Genomic DNA, 20,300 nt, shown 5'->3' with positions numbered 1-20,300 from the left:
CTGGCCAGGCACAGTGGCTCACGCCTGTGATCCCAGCACTTGGGGAGGCGGAGAGAAGCAGATCACCTGAGGTCAGGAGTTTGAGACCAGCCTGGCCAACATGGCGAAATCCTGTCTCTTCTAAAAATTCAAAAATTAGCAGGGCGTGTGGTGCACGCCACTAATCCCAGCTACTGGGGAGGCTGAGGCAGGAAAATTGCTTGAACCCAGGAGGCAGAGGTTGCAATGAGCTGAGATTGCGCCACTGCACTAAAATAAAATTAAAAAATAAAATAAAAATGAAGCTCTGATACATGCAATAACAAGGTTGAACCTTAGAAACATTATGCTAAATGAAATAAGCCAGATACAAAGGGACAAATATTGTATGATTCCACTTATAAGAGATACCTAGAAGAGGCAAATTCAAAGAGACAGAAAGTAGACCAGAGGTTACTAGGGGTTGAGGGGAAGGAGAATGGGGAGTTATTGCTTGATGATTTACAGAGTTTCTGTTTAGGGTGATAAGAAAGTTTTGGAAATAGATAGTGGTGATATATGGTAGGTGTATTTAATGCCACTGACTTGTGCACTTAAAAATAGCAACTTTTATGTCGATTTTATCACAATTTTTAAAAAATAATAGTGTAATATAGTAAAAACTGTACACTTTAAATGGATGAATTGTAGGATATGTGAATTATATGCCAATAAAGCTGTTTAAATAAAAAAAGAGCCTGGCGCAGTGGCTCACGCCTGTAATCCCAGCACTTTGGGAGGCCGAAGCAGGTGGATCACGAGTTCAAGAGATTGAGACCATCCTGGCCAACATGGTGAAACCCCATCTCTACCAAAAATACAAAAAAATTAGCTGGGTGTGGTGGCGCACGCCTGTAGTCCCAGCTACTCGGGAGGCTGAGGTAGGAGAATTGCTTGAACCTAGGAGACAGAGGTTGCAGTGAGCCAAGATCGCACCACTGCACTCCAGCCTGGCAACAGAGTGAGACTCCATCTCAAAAAAAAAAAAAAAAAAAAAAAAAGGTAGTTGGCTGGGTGTGGTGGCTCATGCCTGTAATCTCAGCACTTTGGGAGGCTGAGATGGGAGGATCGCTTGAGGTCAGGAGTTTGAGATCAGCCTGGTAAACAGTGAGACTCCCATCTCTATTTTAAATAAAATTTTTATATATAAATTTTAAAAATGGAAAAAAAAAATAACATACTGTTCTGCATCTTGCTTTTTTTCTGATAACAACATTTTCTTTTTTTTTTTTTGAGATGGAGTCTTGCTTTGTTGCCCAGGCTGGAGTGCAGTGGCGTGATCTACTACAGGTGTGTGTCACCACACCTGGCTAATTTTTGTATTTTTTGTAGAAACAGGGTTTCACCATGTTGGTCAGGCCAGTCTCATACTCCCGACCTCAAGTGATCCACCCACCTCAGCCTATCAAACTGCTGGGATTACAGGCGTGAGCCACCACGCCTGGCCTATAACAACATATTCTAGACAGTTTCTAGAATATGTTTTCCAAATGTATTTGCTTTCCAAATCAGGAAACAGAGACCTTCCTCATTCTTATTTATTTAATTATGATATCAGTGATTGAGTAGATATACTATGGTTTATTAACTAGTTCCCTAATGCTGGACACTTTTAGTTGTTTCCAATCTTCTGCTGTTCTAAACAATGCTACAGGGAATAACCTTGTAGTCATGTGACAGTATCAAGTGAAAATATCAAGTCTGTTGTTACACTTTTGGGTTTTTGTTAATCTGTTAAGTGAGAATTACCATGTTCAACTACTCTGACTGAGGTTGAGGATTTTTCACGTGTGTAAGGCTATGTGTATTTCTTTTTCTGTGAATTGTCTATATGCTCTTTGCTATTCTTTCATTGGGGTGGTTGGTCTTTTTAATCTATCTTTTTAAGAACTTTTATATATATTAGGAAGATTAGTCCTTTCCCTTCTATATGAATTGTAGACATTCTTCCCAATTTGCAATTTGTCTTTTGACTTTGCATTTTTATGCTAAGTATTAATTTTTATGTAGTTAAATTTATCAATCTTTTGAGTCATTCATAAAAGGCCATCCCCACTGCAAAGTTATAAAGGAATTTTCCCAGATTTTCTTCAAGTGTTTTTATTATTTCAATTTTTTTTCTTTTCTTTCCTTTTTTTTGAGACAGAGTCTCGCTCTGTTACCCAATCTGGAGTGCATTGATGTGATCCTGGCTCACTACAACCTCTGCTGCCTGGGTTCAAGCAATTCTCTGCCTCAGCCTCCTGAGTAGCTGGGATTACAGGCGCCTGTCACCATGCCCGGCTAATTTTTTGTATTTTTAGTAGAGACGGGGTTTCACCAGGCTGGTCTTGAACTTCTGACCTCGTGATCCACCTGCCTTGGCCTCCCAAAGTGCTGGGATTACAGGCGTGAGCCACCGTGCCTGGCCTTTTTTTTTTTGTTTCTGAGACGGAGTCTTGCTCTGTCACCCAGGCTGGAGTGCAGTCGGGCAATCTTGGCTCACTGCAACCTCCACCTCCCGGGTTCAAGGGATTCTCCTGCCTCAGCCTCCTGAGTAGCTGGGATTACAGGCGTGCACCATCATGCCCAGCTAATTTTTGTATTTGTTTTTTTGAGACAGAGTCTTGCTCTGTTGCCCAGGCTGGAGTGCAATGGCGCAATCTCAAGTCACTGCAACCTCTGCCTCCCGGGTTCAAATGATTCCTCTGCCTTAGCCTCCCGAGTAGCTGGGACTACAGGCGCATGCCACCATGCCTGGCTAATTTTTTTTATTTTTGTATTTTGTATTTAGTAGAGATGGGGTTTCACCATGTTAGCCAGGATGGTCTCAGTCTCCTGACCTCGTGATCCCCCCGCCTCGGCCTCCCAAAGTGCTGGGATTATAGGTGTGAGCCACCGTACCCACTATATTATTTCAATTTCTACATGTGGATACTTGAGCCATTTGGAGTTCATACTGGTATATGTTGTGAGGTACAGATGCAGCTGTATCTTTTTCCAGATGTCAGGTATCAGCCTTCATTTTCTGAAAACAGTTTTTAGTAAAGTCCATCTTTACCTGATTTGAGATTCCACCTTTATCATATACTCAATTCTGGTATATATTGTCTTTATTCTGTACTTTCTATTTTCTTCCTTTAGTCAGCCTGTCAGTTTGTGGAGTAGTATCGCACTGTTTTAATTATTGACTTTTTACTAATTATATTTTTATATCTGGTCAGACTCGTCCGCTCTTATAGCTTTTACTTTTTAGAGTTTTCCTGGATATCTTTGCTTATTTTTCCACCCAGCACTTTTCTTTCATGACCTTATAAACCTTTTAGTTCAGCCCAGTGTGGAGATAAATGCCAAAGAGCCTACATCAGGTCTGCAATGTGATCCATTACACTATCAAGTCTTAATGCCTTTTTAGCAGAGATTGAATAAATGACACAATCAGGCTGGGCATGGTAGCTCACGCCTGTACTCCCAGCACTTCGGGAGGCTGAGGCAGGAGGATAGCTTGAGCCCAGGAGTTCAAGACCAGCCTGGGCAACATAGTAAGACCTCATCTCTACAAAAAATTAAAAAAATAGCCAGGTGTGGTGGCATGTTTCTTTAGTCCCAGCTACTCAGCAGGCTGACATGGGAGAATCACTTGAGCCTGGGAGGTCGAGGCTGCAGTGAGCTATGATCAGGACACTGCACTCCAGCCTGGGTGACAGAGCGAGACCTTGCCTCAAAATAAAATAAAATAAAATAAAATAAAATAAAATAAAATAAATAACACAATAAAACTGTATACAATTTGGTATATAATTTTTTTCACTTAAGCATTTTCCTGCTATTACAGTCTTTTTTTTTTTTTTTTTTTTTTGAGACAGAGTTTCGCTGTGTCGCCCAGGCTGGAGTGCAGTGGAGCAATCTCGGCTCACTGCAGCCTCTGCCTCCTGAGTTCAAGTGACTCTTCGGCCTCAGCCTCCTGAGTAGCTGAGATTACAGGCACGTGCCACCATGCCCGGCTAATTTTGGTATTTTTAGTAGAGACAGGGTTTCGCCATGTTGGCCAGGCTGGTCTCAAACTCCTGACCTTAGGTAATCTGCGTGCCTTGTCCTCCCAAAGAGCTAGGATTACAGCGTTAGGCACCATGCCCGGCCCTGCAGTCTTTCTAAACATAACATTCCATAATTTCCTCAACTGTTCATCTATTGTTGGACACTTTCCATTTCCCCTATTGTTTCTATTCCTTTTCATTATGAAAAAAAAATTCAAACAAACAAAAAACACTCCCAAAAAACCAACCTTGCAATAAATATCTTTAAGCATAAAGATTCTTCATACAATTTTGGGCACTGATTTATTTTTATTTTTAAATTTTTATCATATAAGTTGTATTCTTTTTTTTTAATTTTAGATTCAGGGGTTCATGTGCCGGTTTGTTACATGGATATACTGCATAATGTTGAGGTTTGGGCTTCTATCGAACCTGTCACCCAAATAATAAACATAGTACCCAACAGGTAGTTTTTCAACCCTTATGCTCCTTCTCCTTTTTGGCACTAATTTTTCTTCTCTTTTTCTTTTTTTTTTGAGACTGAGTTTCACTCTTGTTATCCAGGCTGGAGTGCAGTGGCGCGATCTCGGCTCACTGCAACCTCTGCCTCCCGGGTTCAAGTGAGTCTCCCGCCTCAACCTCCCCAGCAGCTGGGACTACAGGCATGCATGACCACGCCTGGCTCATTTTGTATTTTTAGTAGAGACTGAGTTTCACCATGTTGGTCAGGCTGGTCTTGAACTAACCTTAGGTAATTCACCTGCCTCGGCCTCCCAAAGTGCTGGGATTACAGGCATGAGTCACCGCGACCAGCTGGCACTGATTTTTCTTTATAATTTTCTTTGTTTTTGTTGTTTGTTTGTCTTTTTGTTTTTGGGTTTTTTTTTTTTTTTTGAGAGATGGGGTCTTGCTATGTTTCCCAGGCTGATCTCAAATGGTTGGGCTCAAGCGAGCCTCCTGCCTTAACCTCCCAAAGTGCTAGGATTACAGGCTTGAGTCACTGTGCCCGGTTTTGGCATAGACTTTTAAGTGAGATTATTGAGGCAAGAGATACGGGCATCTTTAAGACTGTGTATTCACATGACTAAAATTTGTACCTGTTTACACTCTAATATAGTAGTATATGCATTGTCAATTTTGCCACACTTTCTTCAATAGCAATTGATTATCTCAGTCCCTTGTTTGTTTATTTATTTATTTATTTTGAGATGGGGTCTCGCTCTGTTGCCCAGGCTGGAGTGCAGTGGCATGATCTTGGCTCACTGCAACCTCCACCTCCCGGGTTCAAGCAATTCTCCCTGCCTCAGCCTTGCGAGCAGCTGGGATTACAGGCGCCCAGCACCACGCCCAGCTAATTTTTCTATTTTTTGTAGTAGGGATGGGGTTTCACCATGTTGGCCAGGCTGATCTCGAACTCCTCACCTCAAGTGATCCACCTGCCTTGGCCTCCCAAAGTGTTGGGGTTACAGGAGTGAGCCACTGCCCTGGCCTAATTATCTTAGTCCTTTGAAGAGTCACTTAGGACATTTAAAATCATGTAAATGTGGGGTGAACGGGCCCCATTGTATTAGGATTAGGGTGGAACAAGTTCATTTACAAAATAAGTTTTGCACAAGCTTTCTCCCTCTTGGAATGCTGATACGGTTTGGGGAGGAGTCAATTTATTTACATAGGGGCCCAGGTGTCTTCTGGGAGTTAATAACTACTAGTCCCCCTTCCCCCTTCAAAAAACACTTGTGGAGGCCGGGCACAATGGCTCACGCCTGTAATCCTATCATTTTGGGAGGCCGAGGCAGCCGGATCACCTGAGGTCAGGGGTTCGAGACCAGCCTGGCCAACATGGTGAAACCCCGTCTCTACTAAAAGTACAAAAATTAGCCAAGTGTGGTGGCATGTACCTGTAGTCCCAGCTACTCAGGAGGCTGAGGCAGGAGAACTGCTTGACCCCAGGAGACAGAGTTTGCAGTGAGCCAAGATTGTGCCACTGCACTCCAGCCTGGGCGACAGAGTGAGACTCTGTCTCAAAACAAACAAACAAGCAAACAAAAAACACTTGTGGAGATTTGAATTATGAACATCTATAGTGGTAGATGAGGGTGCCACTGATGAAAGCCCAGTGTCTTAAATAACCATTCGGAGTCTTGAAATGAGGTTGCCAGAAAAGTTAAGAGAAATGGAACTAATGGGTAAGCCTTGGCACAGAATAGGAAGAAGAGGTAAAGGTCCTTGATTCCAGAGGCTGAGAAAACATGGAGAGAGGGAGAGCTGCAAAGTTCTTTTAATTTAGTCCAGCACAGGAAGACTACTTACAAATAGCATTTTGTTTGATTTTCACAGCAGTTCTAGGGGTTGAAGTTCTTGCTTCTGTATGTGTGACCTTCCTTCTCCAACCCCTAGCTTTAACTTCTGGTTAGTACCTGGGGAATCCCTAAACACACAGAGAGCAGAAAGCAGCTGAGGAACTGTATTAGCCTGCCTGTGCTGCCATAAAAAAATAATACAGGCAGTTGGCTTATAAACAACAGACATTTGGCCGGGTGTGGTGGCTCACGTCTGAAATCCCAGCACTTTGGGTAGCCAAGGTGGGTGGATCACCTGAGGTGAGGAGTTCGAGACCAGCCTGGCCAACATGGTGAAACCCTGTCTCTGAAAAGATACAAAAATTAGCCAGGCGTGGTTGCATGCTCCTGTAGTCCCAGCTACTGGGAAGGCTGTGGCAGGAGAATTGCTTGAACCAGGAGACAGAGGTTGCAGTGAGCTGATATTGCACTGCTGCACTCCAGCCTGGGCGATAAAGTGAGACTCTGTCTCAAAAAACAAGCAAGCAAGCAAGCAAACAAACAAACAAACAAACAAAACCAGACATTTATTTTCTCACAGTTCCAGAGTCTGGAAGTCCAAGATCAAGGTGCCAGCAGGGCTGGGTTCTGGTGAGGACTCTCTTCCTGGTTTGCAGATGGCTGTCTTCTCACTGTGTCCTCACATGGCCTCTTCTCTGTGTGCCCATGGAGAGAGGGAGAGCTCTCTGGTAGATGAGGGTGGCACTGATGAGGTGGCACTTACTCTCCTTGTAAGGGCACCAGTCCTGTTGGATTAGGGTCCCACCCTTATGATCTCATTTAACATTAATTACTTCCTTAAGGGCCCTGTCTCCATTGGTGGGTAGGGCTTCGCATATAAATTTTGAGGGGACACAATTTAGTCCATAACAGAAACCTTAGGAGGGTAGCTGGGATCTCTAGATTTCTTGCTAACACTGGTACTTTGGGCAGGGAAGTGGAGAATACTGAAATTGACTGTGGAATATTACACATAGAATTGGGAGTTGGGAATTGGAGGCCAGGTGCGGTGGCTCATGCCTGTAATCCCAGCACCCTGGGAGGCCGAGGAGGTGGAGGTTGCAGTGAGCCGAGATCACACAACTGCATTCTAGCTTGGGCGACAGAGCGAGACTCCATCTCAAAAAAAAAAAAAAAAAAAAAAAAGAAAGAAAGAAATCCAGCTCTGTCCTTCCTAGCTTTGTCTTTGGAAAAAGTATATAAACTAAAAATAAAACTCCAAGCCCCACAACGGACTGAACTGACCATATCTTGGCCAACGGGACTGCAGAATAATCTTGGAAACTGAGTTCTCAGCCATGATGGGATAAGAGATTAGCTATCCCTTGTTATACTCCAACCCTGGGTAATCACAGTTAGGCTTTCTTCCCTAAAGGCTGAATAGAAACCAACCCTTTCAAAGGACTCCACTATTGATTTGTATCAATCAACCGCCTGCTGCTTCTTCTCCTTTTTCACCTGATAAGAGATCACTTATCATGGGCCAAATGCGGTGGCTCACGCCTGTCATCTCAGCACTTTGGGAGGCCGAGGTGGGTGGATCACCTGAGGTCAGGAGTTCGAGACCAGTCTGGCCAATGTGGTGAAACCCCATCTCTACTAAAAATACAAAAATTAGCTGGGCATGGTGGTGGGCACTTGTAATTACAGCATTTTGGGAGGCCGAGGTGGGCAGATCACGAGGTCAGGAGTTCGAGACCAGCCTGGCCAACATAGTGAAACCCCATCTCTACTAAAAATCGGAAAATTAGCTGGACATGGTGGCGGGTGCCTATAGTCCCAGCTATTGGGAGGCTGAGGCAGGAGAATCACTTGAATCCAGGAGGCGGAGGTTGCAGTGAGCTGAGATCTCGCCACTGCATTCCAGCCTGGGCGACAGAGAGAGACTCCGTCTCAAAAAGAAAAGAAAAAAGAAAAAAAGAAAAAAATAATTGGGAGTTGGAGCCCGGCGCAGTGGCTCATGCCTGTAATCCTAGCACTTTGAGGGGCTGAGGTGGGCGGATTGCCTGAGCTCAGGAGTTTGAGACCAGCCTGAGCAACACGGTGAAACACTGTCTCTACTAAAAATACAAAAAGTTAGCCGGGCGTGGTGGCAGGTGCCTGTAATCCCAGCTACTCCAGAGGCTGAGGCAGAAGAATCACTTGAACCCGGAGGCAGAGGTTGCAGTGAGCTGAGATCATGCCATTGCACTCCAGCCTGGGCGACAGAGTGAGACTCTGTCTCAAAAATAAATAAATAAATAAATAAAATCAAAAAAATTGGGAGTTGGAAGTGAGTTTAGAAATCTAATCTTTATTTTGTAGTTAAGAGAGGCCAAAAGAGCTCAGAAGAGTTGTCTAAATTAAATTTGGGACTTCATTCAATAGATTATTGATTATGTATGTCAGGCCTTAGGCCCTTTACATGTATTTCCCAGCACTAATTACAATCTGTATTTATGTTTTACTTTGATCCTGTATGTGATGGTTAATATTAGGTATCAATTTGATCAGATTGAAGAATGCCTAGATGGCTGATAAAGTAATGAATGTTTCTGGGTATATCTGTGAGGGTGTTGCCAGAGAAGATTGACATTTGAGTCAGTGGGCTAGAAGAGGAATATCCATCCTCAATGTGGGTGGGCACCACCAATGGGCTGCCAGCATGACTAGAACAAAGCAGGTGGAAGAAGGTGGGATAAGCTGGCTTGCTGAGTTTTTCTGGCTTTCGTTTTTTTTCTTTCTTTTTTTTTTTTTTTGGAGACAGAGAGTCATGATCACTCTGTTGACCAGGCTGGAGTGCAGTGGCACAATCTTGGCTTCCTGCAACCTTAGCCTCCTGGGTTCAAGCGATTCTCCTGCCTCAGCCTCCTGAGTAGCTGGGACCACAGGCATGCGCCACCATGTCTGGCTAATTTTTGCATTTTTAGTAGAGACAGGGTTTCACCATGTTGGCCAGGCTGGTCTCGAACTCCTGACCTCAAGTGATCCACCGGCCTTGGCCTTCCAAACGGATTACAGGCGTGAGCCACCACGCCTGGCCGTGACTCTTCTGGCTTTCATCTTTCTCTTAGGCTGGATGCTTCCTTCCGTTCCTCCTGCCCTTGGACATCAGACTCCAGGTTCTTTGGCCTCTGGACTCCTGGACTTACGCCAGTGGTTTCTCTGGGGCTCTCGGGCCTTCATCCACAGATTGAAGGCTGCACTCTTGGCTTCCTTGCTTTTGAGGCTTTTGGACTCAGATTGAGCCACTACTGGCTTCTTCCTTCCCCAGCTTGCAGATGGCCTGTAGTGGGACTTTGCCTTGTGATCGTGTGAGCCTATTCTCCTTAATAAACTCCCTTTCATATACACATATATCCTACTAGTTCTGACCCTCTGGAGAACCCTGACTAATACACCATAACATCTAGGAAGATAACTAGCTCATCTTGTTTGTTGATCGATCACTGACAGTGCCTAGCACATTGCCTAGCCCTTTGGAAGTGCACAATAAACATTTGGTGAATGAATAAATGACTGAATAATAAAAGCTAACCTTTAATGAATATTCATTATGAGCCACGTTCAAAACTCAACATACTTGAGTTTATTATCTTATGTTCAATTCGCCTTTCTAAGTTTTGAGAGGAGGTTAACACCTGTCAGCTGAAAATGATGAGGCTTATAAATTTGGAAAGGAGGGCTTTATTTCTCATAAAGGGTTGTAGCCTGCGGAGGTAGCCATTCTGATAGATTGGGAAGCATAGTCTCCAGCCAGAAGCCAGAAACAGACACTCTGAGGGAGGAACAAAGGAAACAGGAATTTATGCTGAATGGGGTGGTCAAATATACATATTTAATAAACTATAGGAGGGGTCACGAATATGTATGAGAGAAACCTGTGCATGCACAATTGATCTTTATCCTTCTCTATGGGACCCATGTATGAAAAATGGAGGTGTTAGCATTATCTGAGGTAGGAGTTTTTGGCCCTTACCTCAAAAGGTGAAGCAGAATACAGGAAAACCCTTACTGTGCATTGTCCATAGACTGGCCAGAACCGCTGCATGGTAAGTGATATCTTTTTTTTTTTCTTTTTTTTGAGATGGAATTTCACTCTTGTCACCCAGGCTGGAGTGCAATGGCGCGATCTTGGCTCACTGAAACCTCTGCCTCCTGGGTTCAAGCGATTCTCCTGCCTCAGCCTCCCGAGTAGCTGGGATTACAGGTGCCTGCCACCATGCCTGGTTACTTTTTGTATTTTTAGTAGAAACGGGGTTTCACCACGTTGGCCAGACTGGTCTTGAACTCCTGATCTCAGCTGATCTGCCCATCTCGACCTCCCAAAGTGTTGGGATTACAGGCGTGAGCCACCGCGTTCGGCCCATGATAAGTGATCTCTTATCAAGTGAAAAAGGAGGAGAAGCAGCAGGCGATTGATTGATATCAATCAATAGTGGAGTCCTTTGAAAGGGCTGGTTTCTGTTCAGCCTTTAGGGAAGAAAGCCTAACTGCGGTTACCCAGGGTTGGGGTATAACAAGGGATAGCTAATCTCTTATCCCATCATGGCTGAGAACTCAGTTTCCAAGATTATTCTGCAGTCCCGTTGGCCAAGAGATGGTCAGTTCAGCCCGTTGTGGGGCTTGGAGTTTTATTTTTAGTTTATATACCTTTTCCAAAGACAAAGCTAGGAAGGACAGAGCTGGATTTTTTTTTTTTTTTTTTGAGATGGAGTCTCGCTCTGTTGCCCAAGCTGGAGTGCAGTGGTGCGATCTCGGCTCATTGCAACCTCTACCTCCCAGGGTCAAGTGATTCTCCTGCCTCAGCCTCCTGAGTAGCTGGGATTACACACGTGCCACCATGCCGGCTAATTTCTCTATTTTTAGTAGAGACGGGGTTTCACCATGTTGGTCAGGCTGGTTTCGAACTCCTGACCTCGTGATCCACCTGCCTCAGCCTCCCAAAGTGCTGGAATTACAGGCATGAGCCACCACACCTGGCCCAGAGCTGGAATTTGAACTCACGTCTGGCTGATCCCAAAGTTCATCCACATGCTTAGTCAAAATGCTGAACTGCCTGCTTGAAATTCAACACAAGGTAGGTAGGGAGGTCTTTGGGAGAAATAGAAAAATACTGTAGAATTTACTTTTTAAGATGCATCTTAAAACATGTCTGGGCTGGATGTGGTGGATCATGCCTGTAATTTCAGCACTGGGAGGCTGAGGCAGGCAGACTGCTTGAGCTCAAGAGTTCAAGTCCAGCTTGGGCAAGATGGCAAAAACCCTTCTCTGCAAAAAATACAAATAATTAGCCAGGCATGGTGGCATGCATCTGTAGTCCCAGCTACTTGGGGAGGCTTGAGGCAGGAGAATCCCTTGAGCCAGGAAGTTGAGGCCACAATAAGCCACATTGTTCATGCCACTGCACTCCAGCCTGGGTGACAAAGTAAGACTCTGTCTCAAGAAAGAAAATAAAAAAATGCATGTCTGGGTGTTGCCAGGCAGATAAGACCCATTGTTTTAAGATAGAGGAAAGAGCATGAGCCAAGCCATGGAAGTTGGAAAAAGCAATGTGTATTCAGAAAACTCAGTAAGTTTAGTAGACCTAGAAGAGAAGGAATCTTGAAGCAAGCTGCAGCAGGAGACCAGAGAGGTAATTTGGGTCCAAAATGTGAAGAGTCCTATATGCTAGGTGTAAACCAAAAATAAAATTCTAAGTCCCCAACCAACTAAATGGACCCGTCCTCTTGGCCAAGGGCATGCCTAAGTTAACCTGAAAACCCAGTTCAGGACATGCCTCATGATATCCTCCTCCCTCTGGAATTCAGGCACAACTGACCAGCATTAACATTAAAACAGAGATCTTAAGACTGATCAAACAGACTCTTTGTAGCAATAAGACACCAAATTCCTACCTGACTCTAGTATAGCATCATGTGACCGACAGCAAGCCCTGAAATAAATTGAAGTATTTTGTCCTAAAATATATTTTTGACATATTTTGAAATAGTCCTGTAAAGCTGTCTCTTGTGGGGAAAATCTACATTCTGTTGAGCATCCCCTTCCCTTTCCAGGTCTTTTCTCTGATCCAGGAGAGAATTATCTAAGAGTCTGGCACTTTAAAAGTCTGATCAGAAACATTTACAATCTATTTTCTCTGAAGCCTGCTACCTGGAAACTTCATCTGTGTAATAAGGACCTTGGTCTCCGCAACCCCTTATCAACCTAGACATTCCCTTCTATTGATTCCATTGATTCCAGGTTTTTAGATAATAACTTTTTCAACCAATTGCCAATTAGAACGTCTTTGAATCCACCTATGACCTGGAAGCTCCCTCCCTCCCCACCCTTCGAATTGACCTGCCTTTCAAGACCGAACTAATGTACATTGTGAAAGGAAAATATCTTGGGCCCCCAAAATCACTAAGCAAAACTCAAGCTGGAAACTGCTTAGGGATTTGGCTTGGAATCCATCTCTTCAAATATTTTACAGAGTTTGACTCTTTTCCTCAACACAGGGGTCAGCAAACCAAGACTTGTAGGTCAAATATTCCCCACTCCTATTTTTGTGGAGTCTGGGTAGAGAACTGTTTTTACATTTTTAGGGAATTGTTGGGAAAAAAAAAAAGAATATGTGACGAAGACCATAGATGGCTAACAAACCCTAAAATATTTACTATCTGGTGGTTTACAACAAAATTTGCCACACACTGCAATGTGCCAGAAATTTAGACTTTATTTTGTAAAGACTTTATCCTGTAAGGGACAATTGTTGCCAGGTATTCAAGTAGAGAAAGGATGTCTACCTGTGAGAGAAAAGGAAGGGGAAGGGATAAGGCAAGCCTGAATTTTGACTTGTTCCTTTGCGTAGCTTCAAAGACAGTGGGAGTTGTTTGGGAGTGGGTGAATATGTAGACGATTCAGTGTAGATATCTAGCAGAGTGTGACAGGTGTAGCCAAAGTGGGGAGGTAAGATTGTTCAGGGAGTGGGAAATGTTCTGGTTGTTGTCCTGTCAGCTTTTTGTTTTTCTCAATTCTCACTAAATTGTTTTCAACAACTGACGTTTCCAAAGATGAGACCTTGAGGAAAGCTAGAGATCAGGAAGGGATGATCAGGCTTCATGATAGCTTCATTATGGATTAAAGAGAATATATTATCTATTTCAAATAAATTACTCATAAACTTTTGGAATTATATTCTGGTGTAGTCATAGAGAAGATACCAGTGTTCACAATGAAAGTATTTATTAATGCTGGCCGGGCCCGGTGGCTCACGCCTGTAATCACAGCACTTCGGGAGGCCGAGGCGGGCAGATCACCTGAGGTCAGGAGCTCGAGACCAGCCTGGCCAATATGGTGAAATCCCATCTCTACTAAAAAATACAAAAATTAGCATGTACCACCATGCCTGTAGTTCCAGCTGCTCAGGAGGCTGAGGCAGGAGAATCACTTTACCCCTGGAGATGGAGGTTGCAAAGAACTGAGATCGCACTATTACACTCCAACCTGGGCGACAGAGTGAGACTCCATCTCAAAAAAAAAAAAAAGTATTAATGCTGACTGAAAAAAAAATACACTATTTAAAATGGGAATAATAATAAAAAAACACTCTTTTGAACACATCCTGAGGGTTATAGTGCTTTGTAAAGTTTGTGTATAAAATTAACACATTAAACCATTCGTCACTCAGCCAACAAAATGACAGCTTTTTCACTACTGGTAAAGAAAAAATCCACACTAGAAAAGTACATTATACAGCCAACTTCCGTAAGGTAATGACAAGGGCATATTACCCCAAGATGGAAGGGAAAAATGCTAAAAACTTCTTTCTCAGCCCTCAAAGACTTTAGAGAAATGATTGCTTTTTAATTCATTTGTGGATACATTCTAGGCAAAACGGTCTATTCTTTGGCATTGTCAAAAAACAAAATTGCAACAGATTTAGTTTAAAGATCATAATTGGCTCATTCTATAAAGTAAAATCGGTGTTCTGATGGGCTGAGCAGAGGAGGTTGGCTTTATTATAGACAGAACCTGGCTGAGGAAAGCAGATACAGGGAACAAAAAGCAGATTGGTTGTTTGAAAGTTACTTTCCAGTCCAGGCGCGGTGGCTCATGCCTGTAATCCCAGCACTTTGGGAGGCCGAGGTGGGAGGATCACATGAGGTCAGGAGTTCAAGAACAGCCTGGCCAACATGGCAAAACTCCGTCTCTACTAAAAATACAAAAATTAGCCGGGCATGTTGGGATTAGCCTGTAATCCCAGCTACTCAGGAGGCTGAGGCAGAATTGCTTGAACTCAGGAGGCAGAGGCCGCAGTGAGCCGAGATCGCACCACTGCACTACAGCCTGGGCAACAGAGCAAGACTGTCCCAAAAAAAAAAAAAAAAAAAAAAGAAAAAGAAAGTTACTTTCCTTGTAAAGGTTAAAGCAAAGGGGACTATTTGGGGATTTGGCTATTATCTCTCTCTCTCCTGATTTCTTGGAAGGTCAAAAGATTTCTTGGCTTTTTGGTGGTATGGAACTTCCACATGAGTGACTTTATTTTGCTTTGGTCTGTTGGTCCTAGAGCAGGAGTTTAGTCCAAACCAAAGGCCTCCTATAAATTTTATTCTATTTTCATTTATATTTATTTATTATTATTTTTTAAGACAAGTTCTCTCTCTGTCACCCAGGCTAAAGTGCAGTGGCACAATCAGATATCACTGCAGCCTCAACCTCCTGGGCTCAAGTGATCCTCCACCTAAGCCTCCTCGTGTAGCTGGGACTACAGGCACGTGCCACCATGCCTGCCTAATATTTTTATTTTTTGTAGAAATGAGGTCTCACTGTGTTGCCCAGGCTGGTTTAGAATTCCTCAACTCAAGCAATCCTTCCACCTCGGCCTCCCAAAGTGCTAGGATTGCAGGCATGAGCCACTGCACCGGCATATACATTTTATTTAACAGCATTTTAAGAGTAATGTTTCTTAAAAAATTCTCTTCCTCATTTCTCCATAGCCATTTGATTCTAACTACCATATACTTGATAGGTAAGTGACTTCTTTCTGTAGTTGGCAGATATTGCTAGAAAGATTGTAACCACCCAAGGGGTTCACCTTGCCTGCTGCCTACACAGAGCAAATTTATCAAGACGGGGAACTGCAGTAGAGAAAGAGTAATTCATGCAGAGCCAGCTGTGTGGGAGACTGGAGTTTTATTATTACTCAAATCAGTCTCCCTGAGCATTCAGGGAGCAGAGTTTTGTTTTTGTTTTTCTTTTTAGAGGAGTTTTGCTCTTTTTGCCCAGGCTGTAGTGCAATGGCGCAATCTCGGCTCACTGCAACCTCCACCTCCCGGGTTCAAGGGATTCTCCTGCCTCAGCCTCCCAAGTAGCTGGGATTACAGGTGCACACCACGACACCTGGCTAATTTTGTATTTTTAGTAGAGATGGGGTTTCACCATGTTGGCCAGGCTGGTTTCGAACTCCTGACCTCAGGTGATCCACCCACCTCGGCCTCCCAAAGTGTTGGGATTGCAGGTGTGAGCCACCCTGCCCGGCCTGGGGAGCAGAGTTTTTAAGGATAACTTGGTGGGTGGGGGGATGCCAGTGAGCCAGGAGTGCTGATTGGTCAGAGATGAAATCATAGGGAGTCAAAGCTGTCTTCTTGCACTGAATCAGTTCATAGGTGGGGGCCACAAGATCAAATGAGCCAGTGTATCAATCTGGGTGGTGCCAGCTGATCCATCAAGTGCAGGGTCTGCAAAATATCTCTAGCACTGATTTTAGGAGTAGTTTATGGAGGGTCAGAATGTAGTAGCCTCTAGCTGCATGACTGCTAAACCATAATTTCTAATCTTGTGGCTAATGTTTGTCTACAAAGGCAATCTAGTCCCCAGGCAAAAAGGAGGTCTGCTTTGGGAAAGGGTTGTTATCATCTGTTTTTTTTGTTTTGTTATTTTTTTTGTTTTTTTGAGGTGGAGTCTCACTCTGTCACCCAGGCTAGACTGCAGTGGCGTGATCTTGGCTGACTGCAACCTCCACCTGCCAGTTTCCGGTGATTCTCCTGCCTCAGCCTCCCAAATAGCTGGGATTACAGGCGTGCACTACCATGCCTGGCTAATATATATATATATTTTTTATTTTTAGTAGAGACAGGGTTTCGCCATGTTGGCCAGGCTGGTCTCAAACCCTTGACCTCAAATGATCCGCCTGCCTTGGCCTCCAAAGTGCTGGGATTACGGGTGTGAGCCACCGCACCTGGCTGTGGTCTGTAAACTATAAACTATAAACTTAGTTTCTCCCAAAGTTAATTCAGCCTGTGCCCAGGAATGAACAAGGACAGCTTGGAGGTTAGAAGCAAGATGGAGTCAGTTAAGTTAGATATCTTTCACTGTCTCCTCATAATTTTGCAAAGATGGTTTCAATATGTCAGTGTCATTTGGATGTCATTGGCCCTGTCAACCCTCCATTTTATTCTTCCAATTTATTGTTTTCCTTCCTCTTGTTCTTTTTCCCTTTCTCTTCTTTCAGTGGCCCGTCATTTGCTCCTTCTCTATTTGTTAGCACCTCATTAAGAATCGGTTGGCAACGGGAAAGAAGGAGTGTACGAATTCAAATCTGTAATTTTTGGAAAAATATTTCAGAGAGGAGACTTGAAGCTATGTCCCCTAATGTCGTTTTGTTTTTGAAAAATGGAGTCATATACAAAGTAACTGTCTTTTAAATAAATATTAACTTCTCTAGCCAGTCTTAGAATTGCATGTTGAGGGCTACAGGCTGAGGAACTTTGGAGAACCAACCCTTGTATCTAAAGTGCCAGGATTTCCTTAAATCATATTTGCCTTAACGGTTATTTCACATCTTTTTTTTTTTGAGACAGGGTCTCTCTGCAGCCTCAACCTCCTAGGTTTAAGCAATCCTCCCACCTCAGCTTCCCGAGTAGCTGGGACCACAGGTGTGCGACACCATGTCTGGCTAATTTTTTATATTTTATTTTTGAGATGGAGTCTCGCTCTGTCTCCCAGGCTGGAATGCAGTGGCGTGATCTCGGCTCGCTGCAACCTCTGCCCTCCTGGGCTCAAGCGATTATCCAGCCTCAGCCTCCTGAGTAGCTGTGACTACAGGTGTGTGCCACCGTGTCTGTCCAATTTTTTAATTTTTAGTAGAGACCGGGTTTCACCATGTTGGCCAGGCCCGTTTCGAACTCCTGATCTCAGGTTATCTGCCCGCCTCAGCCTCCCAAAGTGCTGGCAGTACAGGCATGAGCCACCGTGCCCAGCCAATTTTTTATTTTTTTGTTTTGTAGAAACGGGGGTCTCCCTATGTTGCCCAGGCTGGTCTCAAAGTCCTGGGCTTAAGTGATCCTCCTGTCTCAGCCTCCCAAAGAGGGATTATAGGCCTGAGCCACCATACCCAGCTGCTGATTCATACTTTAAAAAATCCGCGTCACACATGAGAACTAAATTCTGATTTTTTTATCTTGCCCAAATTCCTATCTAAGGGGTCTGGGGAGACATGACCTACGAATCATAAATTCTCATCAGATGGGTTTTATTTAACCCTATACATTGTGACTTACTTTCCAAACTGACTCTGGCATAACATTACGAGACAAGGAAGAAAATCAAAATGTTTTACCCCAAAATGTTTCTTTGCCATATTTTGAAATGGCCTACAAAGCTGTTCTTTGTGGGGGAAAATTTGCATCTGTAAAGAATCTATATTAACATAGTTAGATATTTTTCTTCCAAACCCTCCTAATCCTAAAGAAATTAACTAAAATCTGAATAGGAAACATTTGTCATCTATTGTTTCTAAGGGCAGCCACTATAAGACTTCATAAGACTTCAAAAGAACTTTGGTCTCCACAGTCGTTATCTTAACCTGAACATTCCCTTTCTATGAATCCCAGGTCTTTAGATAAACTCAACCAATTGTCAACCAGAAAATGTTTAAGTTCACCTACAGCCTCGAAGCCCCCGTTTTGAGTTGTCCCGCCTTTCTGGACCAAACCAATGTATTTCTTTTATTTCTTTTTCTTTTTTTTTTTGAGATGGAGTCTCTCTCTGTCACCCAGGCTGGAGTGCAGTGGCACAATCTCAGCTTGCTGCAACCTCCACCTCCCAGGTTCAAGTGATTCTCCTGCCTCAGCCTCCCAAGTAGCTGGGACCACAGGCATGTGCCACCACAGTTGACTAATTTTTGTATTTTTAGTAGAGACGAGGTTTCACCACGTTGGCCTCCCAAAGTCCTGGGATTACAGGCCTAAGCCACCATGCCCGGCCTCCAGTGTATTTCTTAAATGTATTTGATTGATGTCTCATGCCTCTCTAAAATGTATAAAACCAAGCTGCATCCTGACCACCTGGGGCCCATGTTCTCAGGACCTCCTGAGGGCTGTGTCACGGGCCATGGTCACTTATATTTGGCTAAGAATAAAGCTCTTCAAATATTTTACAGAGTTTGACTCTTTTCGTTGACACACATAAACATGCAGTAAGTCCTCACTTAACTTTCACAATAGACCTATGATTTCTATTTAGCGAATTGAGAGTAAATCTTATAGAACTATATAGTCAATTTAACAATTTTTCACCAATGTCCTGAAATAATCACTTTAATCACTTTCAGGATCTGATTCAAAATCTTGAATGAGGCATATTTCTTGGTCCCATTCTCAATTCAGGTGTGAGTTTGAAGAGGCACAGGGTGAGTATAGGTTTGGTTACACTAATGTTTTAAAAATTTTATATAGTCATTAGTCACTACGTCTGGATAAAATGTTGTTTCTTGGGATCAGCAACACAATGAACTTAATTGCCTTAGAATGGACACATTATTTCAGTGTGTCTGTATCCATTAGACCACCCTATTAATGTCCAAAGTTTCCAATATCCTCACTTTTGAGATACTTCAGTCTCTCTTTTATTATTATTATTATTATTTTTGAGATGGAGTCTTGCTCTGTCTCACCCAGGCTGGAGTGCAGTGGCGTGATTTCGGCTCACTGCAGCCTTCGCCTCCCGAGTTCAAGCAATTCTCCTGTCTCAGCCTCCTGAGTAGCTGGGACTACAGGCGTGTGCCACCATACCCGGCTTTTTTGTATTTTTGTATTTTTTTTTAGTAGAGAGGGGGTTTCACCATGTTGGCCAGGCTGGTCTCGAACTCCTGACATCAAGTGGTCCTCCCGCCTCAGCCTCCCAAAGTGCTGGGATTACAGGCGTGAGTCACCAAGCCCGGCTCTCATTTATTATTATTATTTTCAAGATGGAGTTTTGTTCTTGTCGCCCAGGCTGGAGTGCAATGGCGTGATCTCGGCTCACTGCAACCTCCGCCTCCCGGGTTCAAGTGATTCTCCTGCTTCACCCTCCCGAGTAGTTGGGATTATAGGTGCCCACCACCACACCCAGCTAATTTTTTGTATTTTTAGTAGAGACGGGGTTTCTCCAAGTTGGTCAGGCTGGTCTCAAACTCCCGGCCTCAGGTGATCCACCCGCTTCGGCCTCCCAAAGTGCTGGGATTACAAGAGTGAGCCACGGTGCCCAGCCCAGTCTCTCATCTTAATTGTGTTCTTTTTTGGCTATGTGTTTAGACAGTTTGTGGTCCTCTCCTCCATCCTCTTCCCTCAACTGTAAAAAGTAAAATAGAGGTTCCTCTTCAAAGATGTTCCTACCGGTCTAATTAGGAATAAATGGTCACATCTCTTAAAAGCAAAATTTATTCAAAGACCTGTGCTAACATTCTTAAATATCTGCTAGCCGTAATAAAGAAATCAATGTACTTTATCTTCTTAGCTCCTACAATTTAGCCTCAATATTTGCCCTGGCATGCTTATACTGGTCCAAGCAAGCATTAGGTCATAGCCTGTTCCTCTTCCTTATTTAAAAGTGTTTTTATCTTTCTCAGCATTCCACAAGTTACTTCCTCTTTCCTTTGTTCTCCTCTACCTTTGCCTCTTTTAAAAACTTCCAAGTTGCTAGCCAA

Source organism: Pongo abelii, chromosome X (genome assembly GCF_028885655.2).
Source record: "Pongo abelii isolate AG06213 chromosome X, NHGRI_mPonAbe1-v2.0_pri, whole genome shotgun sequence".
Lineage (NCBI taxonomy): Eukaryota > Metazoa > Chordata > Mammalia > Primates > Hominidae > Pongo > Pongo abelii.
Note: the sequence above shows the minus strand (reverse complement) of the source record.